Source organism: Peromyscus maniculatus, chromosome 23 (genome assembly GCF_049852395.1).
Source record: "Peromyscus maniculatus bairdii isolate BWxNUB_F1_BW_parent chromosome 23, HU_Pman_BW_mat_3.1, whole genome shotgun sequence".
In the NCBI taxonomy this organism is placed as follows: domain Eukaryota; kingdom Metazoa; phylum Chordata; class Mammalia; order Rodentia; family Cricetidae; genus Peromyscus; species Peromyscus maniculatus.
Genome location: NC_134874.1, coordinates 61222036 through 61231320, shown reverse-complemented (window position 1 = coordinate 61231320; position 9285 = coordinate 61222036). Strand labels below are relative to the sequence as shown.

General features: G+C 41.2%; 1 long non-coding RNA gene across 3 annotated transcripts in view; it reads left to right on the top strand.

Annotated features, from left to right (window-relative positions):
• The first annotated feature begins 5340 nt into the window (after positions 1-5340).
• LOC143270549 (uncharacterized) overlaps positions 5341-9285 on the top strand; it is a 40441-nt gene continuing 36496 nt past the window's right edge. The window contains exon 1 of one of the 3 annotated variants that reach the window (XR_013047745.1): positions 5341-5748. This is a non-coding gene — a long non-coding RNA (uncharacterized LOC143270549). The remainder of the gene's footprint in view (positions 5749-9285) is intronic. The other 2 variants (XR_013047744.1, XR_013047743.1) reach the window with 2 other exon arrangements.

The following is a 9285-nucleotide window of genomic DNA, read 5'->3' as shown; positions in this document are numbered from 1 at the left end:
GGAGTCCAAAACAGGTTCCTGCTTCATGTGTCATGTGGGTGGTGAGATGCCACGCCATGTGGGTTTGAGGTACTTCATAGTGGGTTCGTGGCATGCGGGCTTGACCTGCAGCATGGCAGCAATGAGGCTTCTCCATGTTGCACATTGCACTGCATGGTAAATTTAGCCTTTGCTAGTAAGAGAGAGAGAGAGAGAGAGAGAGAGAGAGAGAGAGAGAGAGAGAGAGAGAGAGAAAGGGAGGGAGGAAGGAAGGAAGGAAGGAGAGAAAGAAAGAGAGAGAAAGGTAGGAAGGAAGGAAGGAAGAAAGGAAGGAAGGAGGGAGGGAGGAAGGAAGGAAGGAAGGAAGGAAGGAAGGAAGGAAGGAAGGAAGGAAGTGAAGGAAAAGGTTTTTGGGCTATAAATGGTGAGATGGAAGCATAGACCCACTGCTCCCCGGAGTTCTGCCATGTTGGGAAGCTGAGTTGGGCGGAGTCAGCAGCCAAGGCTTCTACTTCAGTACTAGCCACTGCAGTTTAAAGCTATAGTTACACAATAAGGCAGATTCAGATGGATCAAGACTTTAAATGGTTTACAATGTGTATGTAGGTAAAAAATGTATGTAGACTTGGAAGAGAGAAAAAAAATGAATATAGACAGTTATATAAACTAATAGTTTTAAAAATAGAATCTTTAAAGAGACAGTAAAAGTAATATAAAAAATAAACCATGAAAAGATGGATATTACACAGAAAATCTGTATTGTGTTGTCTTTGATATTTTTAACTGCAGAAAGACATTCAATTGTAAAAACGGCTCAGTTAAACCAATATTACATTTTAAAGGTAACTTGACTTCAAAATTTGGATCTAAGGATATGTTGCTTTGGAAAGGATGCTCTGCTTTTGTTTCCACAGAAAGCAAGAGGCTATGGATTTGTTCCATATGAAGATACATCAGGTTTGAGTAGCCAAGACCCCCTGAAAGGTCTCCAATGACACCATGTCCCAGATGATCCAACATCCAGAACAGTTTGAAGGCAACCCCTCGAAGCCTGCCTGGGCACACACCACATGCCGATTTAGGTGCTTTTCCAACCTTCTTGGTATAAAGGTAAACAAACCTGATGCCAGGGGTTTGAGACAGCCTAGTTTTGTTAGAGGTTGTGTTGTATGAAAGCCCATGACGGTATGTCAAATGCTGGACCATTCTGAGTGCCTCTAAGCATGGTCCCCGGAGGAGGAAAAGGAAAGCAAGTCCATTTATGTATGAGGTGAAATTGAAGGATGAGAACATCACCCTGAAGGTTCAGGTCCTGGTATTTTGTCCATGGCAAATGATGAACCAAGACAATTTCCAGTTTTCATCTGCAATGCAGAGACTCAATGTTTTCATGGCAAACACATGGTCCTTGGGAATGCTAAAGAAGACATGAACATTGTTGAATCCATGAGCAACTTGGGTCCAAGAAGAGCAAGTTCAGCAAGAAGCACACCACTGACAACTATGGCACAGCTGTGACAGTTCTGACTGACATACACCTTAAACACCAGACCGTCCCATCTGCAGCTCAAAGGGCACCCAACCATCTGTGGCACCCATCCTTCTTCTATTAATATCTTATAGTCCTTGAGTCCTGCTGCTCTTCTTTGGGTTTGTAATTTCCTCATTCCCCTGAAGTTGAACTGGATTGCACAGTTAAGTTTGTGGTTATGAGTAGAAACTAAATAAGGGAAAGAAAGACACCATATTGTAATAAGTCAATACCTTCTATCCAAAGGGATTTATTTTGCCAAGCAGAGGGGAGGCTGGGGAGGAGCTGGTAGTTCAATCTTGGGGTAGCAAGCTGAAGAGCCAGACAAACACTAGAGCTGTCAACTTCCTTCCAACGCTCCTTTGATGCCACAGCATCTGTATGGTGATTCCTAAAGGCCTTCCTAAACACCTCCTGACAGCTTCCTTTGTGAACACATGCAACTCCTCCAGACCTTTGCTGCTGCTGTGAAAGTCTGTTAGTGCTGCTAGGCAAGGGAACCTCTGAATGTTGCCTTCTTTGTAGAGAAGCAAAGAGGCCTAACTCAACATTAGTGCAGCCATGACAGGCTGAAAACTAACAATATTAGAACTAGGCCTCACCATTACAATAACCAGGAAAAGCCACAAACTGTACACTGCAGGAGATCAATCAGAATTGAGACAAACAAGTACTAAGTGCTCTAGAACATTAAGGATAGCTTATATAATTTTTGTACATAGATTGCCAGTTTCCTTGCAGCCAGTACCAACCACTGTTTGACAAAACTTCTGTTACCTTACTCCTGCCCAATCAATCAGGAGTCCAACTCCCATCTGAATCCAGAATTCCCCCAGCCCCCCCCCCCCCCCCCCCCCCCCCCCCCCCCCCCCCCCGCGCCTCAACTGAGCTCGTTGCTCTCCCTGATCCAACTGCTGTGTCAGAATGGATGGAGAGACCAAGCTGGATCTTGCATTAAGGTTCTTTGCTTTTGCATATGAACTCGAACTCCTGGTGGTCTCTGAGAGGCTCATGACGTGGACATAACCGGAAGTAGGTTGTAAAAGGAGAACTTGGCATCTGTGTTCATTTCTGAAATTGTATCATAGATTAAATGTGGTATAAAGAGATTTGCTGGGAGTTAAGATCAAGACTGTGATTTTTTTCCATCCTAGCATCAGACTGCTTAGTTATAAAGTAGGTGTTTTATTAGATCTGTTTTCCATTATATTGTGAATTGACTTAGTAGTCAGGAAGATAACCTCTAGCCTTTGCCTAGTTGAAACTGGTAACTAAAATCTTTATGAACTCCCTTTTTTCTCATAGTTTCAAGAGACCATAAATTATATATTATCTGTCATGTAAAGGATTAAGTGACCACAGTGAGGTAGACCGTGGCAGGATCTGATAAAGTGTGCCATCTAGGGGTTGCTCTCTCTCTCTCTCTTTCCTGAGCTTGCACTTGCGCACGCATGCGCGCGCACACACACACACACACACACACACACACACACACGCGCGCGCACATATATGCACACACGCACACACGCACGCATGCACGCACGTGCACATCTAGAAAAGTGACTATGAGATGGGAGAAGGGGACCTAAAGGGAGGGAGGGAGGCAAAGAGGATAATGGTGTGTATATGAGATGAACGCAGAAAGTCAGTCTGTTTGGGGCAGGAGAGAGGGAAGGTCTATTTGATGGGGTGGAAGGTGCTCCAACCCTGAGTCATGCTCTAACCCTGAAAAGATCTATTTTTAATAAAATATACTTACTTCTGAAGGCTGTAAGAACAAAGGATGGGTTGATGCTCCTAATAGCCTATCTGGTATCTTGCAGAAGGAGACACAAATGCTGTATGGGTCAAGTGCATGAGATCACTGTGCACCAACTGAAGACAAATGAGGCCTTTGCTCTAAGCCAGCAAGAGAAGCTGGTCTGCAACCAAGAAAAAATGAAACACAGTAAGAGTGACTCTTCTAGAGCTGACAAGCACTCTAGAAAAGGTATGGTAACCTAAAAGAGGGGCTCTGAAGGATGAAGAGGAGTTTGTTCATGAGACTGGCCAGTAGAAGCAGGATGTGGTAGTCTTCCTTGCCTGCTTTTATAAATAAAGTTTTATATCAAGGCAGAAATACTGCATGTGGCCACTTTTGCTACAATACCAAAAATGAATGGTCACAAGAGAGGCCGAGGGCTGACGAGGCTGTGATATTTGACTCTTGGTCACTTCCAGACATTTGAGGCTTCTGACTTTGCAGAAGTGTGACTCAGCACTTGTGTCTTTCATAGGGTCCTACTGATATTGAGTGGAAGTTTGCACGAACAAAGCTCTAGATAGATACTTTGATGAAGGTAGAACTTGCTGCCTCGTTTCAAAATTATCCCAACCCCAAATCATTTCTCTATTTTGGCAACTGATTTAACAACACCTTTGTTGGGATTTTGCCACAGTCCAGCTGCATGACAACACATGCACAGTTCAGGAACTACTCAAGGGGTCTGGGGTCTTGTGTCTTAAGTCATCAGTGAGCGCTGGTGATTACGTATGTGTAGTGTGGTCAAGCAATCTAGCATGCATGGCGTAGCTCTGTAAGCTCATCTGCACCTTAAAGAACCAGACACAGACCTCACCTCCTCCCAGTCTGTTCTGTTGTCCCCGCCCCCCACCATCTTTCTCTCTATCTCCTTCCCCAGGCCTGGTTCTCTTGTTTCCTCCTAACCCTCTTCCTCCTAATAAAGCTCTGATACTGATACTGGGGTTTGTCGTGGCCATGACCTTTCCTCACAGTATCCAGCGCTGTTAACCAGCAAGATTATCATTATTACAACCTTCAGGACTAAAAGTGACCCTGATGGAAGACAGAGGAAGCACAACTTGAGAAGCCTCACAGTAAGACTACAATAAAATCTGTTTTCCTGGACACAAACTGTTTTCCTCCTTTCTCTTCTGCATGACAGTTCTTATATTAGATATGATAAAATCACTCATACATATGCTTTTGTTATTTCTCAGCCATGAGCCACTAAGCCATTTTACAAACAGAATGTTTACCAAACCACATGGGCAGGTGAATGATAAGGGTGCAGTCCTGCTGATGCAAGCTCCCTGTCCATGCTGAGTCACAGGAACGCCAAGCTGATGACCTGATACAAAATCAACATTGTTAGGTACTGCTTCCTCACTGGGATAATCACAGCCAGTTCTGAGGAATAGAAGTCAACTCTAATCTAGCTGTCTGTAGAATTGACTTGACTAGGGTCCCTGTCCCATACAAGCAGCTGTGTGATTTTGAGAAAGAAACTATCTGGTTGTCATTTTAATTTTCTCCTTTTTGCAATAAAACAGCGCTATCTGGTGGCCTCCAAGAGCGCCAAATGGGATTTCTGTTAAGTTAAGAGGATATGAGGCTAGGTCAGTAAGATGAGGCAAGGTGGGACAGAACAACAACTATGGGATGGTAGGTGTATAGCTCTGACCACAAGGCCTAGCTCTGTAACTGATGGGCAGACCATGGAGGCCTGAGCGTCCCTCTTGTCCTGTGCTGAGCTGTAAGTCTGATATGTGCAGACCCCAGTGTTGAGAGGCTCCACAATATCTGTCCCTTTGAGACACTGTAGACCTTTGAAACACTGCAGACCCACCAAAAGCCACATCCCACCAGAAAATGCTAGCCTCCCAATAGAGCCACATGCAACACATCCAATCATAAATGGCATGTGAGGCTTAAGCCCGCCCCTGAAGCACTCCGGCCCAATCAGCATCCAGGCAGAGACTCTAAACCTCCCCCATTCCACCTTGGTCTTCCTGCCCGGGACATTGAGCATGCTCAGACTTGAGGTCGTTAAGGAAAGGCTGAGGAGCTGCTGAGCCTTTGTGGAAGAGGTCAGTGGAGTTCATCTGGTGAGGACAGTCTCATGCCAGGGTGGCCAGGCTCAGGGTCTCCTCAGAGTCTGGACTTCCTCACAGACCCGGTTTTGGGGAGGCTGAGGTGAAGACAAACCTGCCTTCTTGACAGCAGTCTCCTCTTAGACCAGGTCAAGTGAGGCCGTCTTCTCATAGCCTGGAGACTCCTCACAGCCCAGTTCTCATGAGGCTGAGATGCCCTCAGTGAAGATCCAGGATGGCAGGATGCAGTTCTGAAAAAAATTATAGGCTTTCATGCAGATTATTATGGGCTTAACGTTTTCTGTATTTCTTTACTTCATCTTAGTACCCGTGAGATCTGCAATATCCGCCTTCTCATTCCTTATGTGAGTAAGTTTAATAATCTTTCATTTTTCTTTGCTAGTGTGCCTAGAGATTTATCAGTTTTGTATAGATATACGTCTTTTTCCTACCTCTTGTCATGTTTATTTTCAATTGATTGAATTTTAAAAATTGACTAGAGGCTTCTTAATCACTTTGTTTTAAGTATTTATATAAAATATATGTCATAGATGACAAATCTACTTAAGTCAGGTGTTAAGTATTTCATGTCTATAATCCAAGCCCTTGGGAATCCGGATTCCATGAGTTTGAGAACAGTGTGGGTTACACACATAGCTCTGGATACACTAGGCTGTGCTACAGAGTGACATCTTATTGTAGAACATACAAACAAAATCCAAATGTATTCACTTTCATATGAAATCATCTAATGTTTTAGTTTTTTTCTAATCATGGTTTAGCTTATTCCATAAATTTAATTATATTTTATTTCCACTTCAATACTTTTACTTTCACTATGACTTTCTCTTTTAATTTATTGATTATTTTAAGAATGAAATATTTAATTTTTATTTATTGTGGATTATCAAGATACTATTCTGTTATTAACTTGCCTTTTAATTTCCCTGTAGTTAGATTGCACACATCACTTTATATCAGGTCTTTTATGTTTATTTAAACCTGTTTAGTAGCTTGTAACGTGGAGTATGTTGAAAAGTGACTTGTGTGTTCTGGAAATGCTGTCTCAAGCTGTCATTTGAGGAGGTGTTCTGTAAATGTCTGTCAGGTGAAATTGATTGACAGCAGTGTTCATGTTCTCCTTGTCCTTAATGACTTTCTCTGCTTTTTATTCTTTCTTTTCTCTTTTTACATTAATAGAACTTAATTTGGTTATAATTTAATTTTTCTTAATAGCAAATTATTGCCATATGGATATATCAGGAATTAAATGGAATTTTCTATTCCAAATACAGCATCTTGAAGCCTTGTTATATAGGAACTTCTGTTCCTATGTCAAAATTGCACTGAATTATTCAATATGTTCATGTTTTTTAAAAGTTTAAAACCTCATTCATTTGACAACTTCTTATTGTTTAGTTCATATTAACAAATGGTAGAAAGTGAAAGTCAATTTTTTTACATATGCATTGTATTTTTTATTGATTCTTTGGGAATTTCATACCATATACTCTAATCCCACTCCTCTCCCAGACCCTCCATATCTGCCCCTACCACTTGTGGAGTCCCACCACAAAGGAAAACAAACAAACAAAAAGAATAAAAATAAGATAAAAATAAACAATAGTAATAAAAAAGAAGAAAACAGTAAAGCACTTTTTACCCCCAGCCCCCATCTTTCCCACCTCTCCATCACCTCTCCATCATCTCTCCATCATCTCTCCATCATTAGTGGCATTGGCAGCTGCTGTGTATCATGCAGGTCTAGTATTGATGGTGTACTGAAGCCAGGGGCCTTGAACCTGACCAACATCCCATTACACAACGAACATTTGCAAGTGAAGCTGGTGGACTTTCCCTCCTTTATGTTCTGTCGACTCCCATCTCCAAGTTCAATTGTGGATTTTTCAGTTTCCATCCACTTTCTCATCCATGTTGGAGGATTCATAGTTAAATAATTTTCAAGTGGAGTGTTCTGTCTCCCTGGAAAATTGATCGATTTTAACCACACACATGTATGTTATAATATTTGTGTTATTCAGAATAGACACTTTCCCTAGTAAAACTTACTGTTCAGCAGTTTACTTTGGTAGCAGCATGGGTACTAGGGCATTTTAAAGAATTCTGCCTTTTCCTGCCTCATTACTCTGCCATTCTGCCCATACATTTGTTTTCTATTCATCATAGAGTGAAATCCTGTATAGTTGTTTATCTTCTCTGGTGATTTCTCCCATCTAGAACTTTATGTTTAATGCAGTTAAATGGTTAGTTTGAGTCTTCTATCTTGATTGTTTTCAGTTCACTGTTTCTGTCCAAAATGTCTTTTGTGTCTGGTTTTGGGTTCAGTTTGTCATTCTATTTATCCCCTTACCTAGCTTGTTATTTAGACATCTTTATAAAAAATTAATTCCTGCTTTTCAGGCACTGAAGACCTGAGAGCTACTAAACTCAGAGCTCCTTCCTTGCTAAAAATGCCAGAAAGCTACCAGACCTCTGGAGCTCATCCATTGTGTGTTATATCAGCTGAGCCAAATAATAGTTTATATTTTACAGATTATTTTTGCCAAAATTTCTGTCTTTTGTTATGGTGGAATTCAAGACTTTTGTAAACCTCTCTTAATTAAATACACATGATGAATGACAATATGGTGATGGAACACTGTGCCTTTTAGTGACTAAAACTAATGAAATGCTAAGAAATCCCTTATAAAGTTTAAATTTTATGCAGATTTATTTGCATCAGCTCTGTACAACTCAGGTTTCTTGCATGATCCAATTGTTTTATATTTCCCTGGCACTATCTTTTTATGGTTCTGGTTTCCAGAATCACCTTATAGTACTTACATTCTGTTTGGTCACAATCCTTTATTCTTATAGCTGAGAGTAGGAGAATGAACTGACGTCATGTACTGCATGGGTGCAAGCCTCTCTGCCTCCCTGGGTCCATAAAATAAACCGAGAAATGGTGAAACAATGATTTGAAAATTGCACATATGTGATTAGACATGTAGGTATGTACACATGAGTGCAGTTCTCACAGAGATGAGAAGAGGCTCCAGATTACGTGGAACTAGAGATATTGGTGTTTGATTATGGGTCACTGTGATGGGTGATGGGAACTGGACTCAAGTCCTTTGAAAGAGTACAGTGTGTGTTTTTCTGTTAGGCCAACTCTAGCTCCATCATTCAAAAACATTAAGAGAAGTGTGGAAGATAGTAAAAATGTAGTTATTATGCTTAGTTGTATAAAAATATGTCAGGGACAAGGACAGAATCACTAGTTAGTGGAAAAATACAGACCCCCAATAAGACAGGGAACTAGATCATCTTACAGTCAGGTTGCCTAGCAACAGGACATTGAGTCAGAGCCCTTGACCCTTTCACCCTGTAAACATCCTACATGAACATTCTGTTAGCTTGCACCACCTTGGGCAGATAACAGCTTCTTGCTCCCCCTACCCTGCAGGAACTATATAAACCCTCCTGGAGAAAAATCAAGTGGCACCTTGATCAGAATCTTGACTTGGTTTATTTCCTTTGTGTCTCCTGTCCGTATCATTCTGTCCTTAGGGTGGTCGAGAACCTGTTGAAGCCCTGCTGGCTGGGGCAAAAATATATGAGCCCTTGTGCAAATAAGTAATTCTTTTTCTGTTTTGTTACTTCTAAAGTTAATCTTATTATTCTGTACATTTTAATTATATACAATAAGTCATTTGTTTCCGTACACCACCTTGTTTCCCAGTTATACTCCCTCCATTTAAAATATTTTCCCTCACACTTCAAAATTTTTTAACCCTTTTCCTATTTTTCTAGATTCCATTTATGAGAGAAGATATGTGTTAATTGTTTTTGGAGAGTTGTCTGTTTCTAAACTTGATGACACATAGTTGGAACAATTTTCT